Below are 1709 nucleotides of genomic sequence, written 5' to 3'. Positions count from 1 at the left end.
ACCAGTATCCCCTGCACTGGCAGGCAGATTCTTAACCACTGCGCCACCAAGAAGTCCCCAGATGACTATTTTAAACAAGCAAGAATCAAACTGCCACTTTTTACAACCCAATAATAAAAGTAATAATGGGCAAGGTATCTGAATACACATTTCCCTAAACAAGATCTACAAATGGGCAATAAACACGTGAAATATGCTCAACATCATTATTAGGGATAGGCAAATCAAAATCGCAATGGCATACCACTTCACACCTATAATTAAATGGCAGTTCCTCTAAAAGTTAAACATAGAGTTACCATACAACCTAGCAGTTCCATTACTAGGTATATTCCCCAAAGAACTGAAAATATATGTTCATCCAAAAACTTGTACATGAATGTTCACAGCAGCATCATTCATAATAGCTAAAAAGTGGAAACCACCCAAAAGTCTACCAAACTGATGAGTGGATAAATAAAATGTGATACACTTATACAATGAAATATTATTCAGCAATAAAAAGGACTGAAATAGTAATACATGCTACAGCACAGATGAACATTGAAAACTTTATACTGTTAAAGAAGCCAGTCACAAAGGATTTCATATTACATATACGATTCCATTCTTATAGGAAATGTCCAGAATAGGCAAAACTATAGACAAAGCAGATTTTAGAGTCCTTAGAGCTGGGAGGGTTGTGTGTGTGTATGTGTGTGTGGGGGGGGAATGTGAGGGGGAAGATGTACCAGGACTATTAATGACAGGTTTCTTTTTGGGGGTGATGAAACGGTTCTGAAATTGTGATGGTTGCACAACTCCGTAAATACAAAAACCACTTGAATTGTACACTATAAACAGGAGTATTGCGTGGTATGTGAATTATATCTCAAGAAAGCTGTTTTAAAAAATCAAATGGCCCTTTACAGGTATCAAAGTACCTCATCAGCTGGGTACCATACTTTGTTTTCTCTAAAGGGAAACAACAGGCCCAGAGGGATGTCTGAACTTCCAAGTTTGGACTCTTTCCATTATGTCATGTTGTTGAGTGATGGCATAATTAATCTTCACTCCTTGTGACACGGCTATAGCTGTACATCTCTCTAACGCAAAATCTTAGTTTGCAAGTGTATGTTTAACAGTTCTCCCTTATTAGACCACTAACTTCAGATGAGAGATTGTGGCTGATTTCAGTACATCAAGATCTGGTAAAGTGCTTTGGTATTTAACAGATGCTCCAATGAAGGGTTTTCAGGTTGGAAAGATCCACAACTGAAACTACAGAAAACCAAAGGAAAGCACGGAACCCAATATACGGACATCCTCCCTCTCCAACCAAATCAAGACACACAAAAAGAGAAACGAATAAAGCGGAAGAACGGAGAGAAGGATGGGAGAAACGGCGGGCCTCTCCTCCCTCCCTTCCCCCACGCTCCGCGACAGCTTCCCAGAAAGTTCCAGAAGAGAGTCAGGCGTGGCCGGTGACATCACGACGCCCCATGGCGACCACCACTGAGGCCACTGGCGCGCTTTCTTTCCCGCCTCAAAAAGACCCGGAGACGGGGTTAGCGCGGCGCGAGGGGCGGGGTTTACGTCACGTACAGCTAGGGACGCGCCACTGCTGTAAAGGGAAAGCCGAGCGCGGAGGGGCGGAGCCAAGAAAGCGCGCCTTCTGGGAGGGGGTGGGGCCTGGTTAAAGAGCGCCGCGTCACATCCGGGAGACTTAG

This window comes from Lagenorhynchus albirostris, chromosome 5, assembly GCF_949774975.1.
Source record: "Lagenorhynchus albirostris chromosome 5, mLagAlb1.1, whole genome shotgun sequence".
Classification (NCBI taxonomy): Eukaryota; Metazoa; Chordata; class Mammalia; order Artiodactyla; family Delphinidae; genus Lagenorhynchus; species Lagenorhynchus albirostris.
This window is presented reverse-complemented; position numbering follows the sequence as displayed.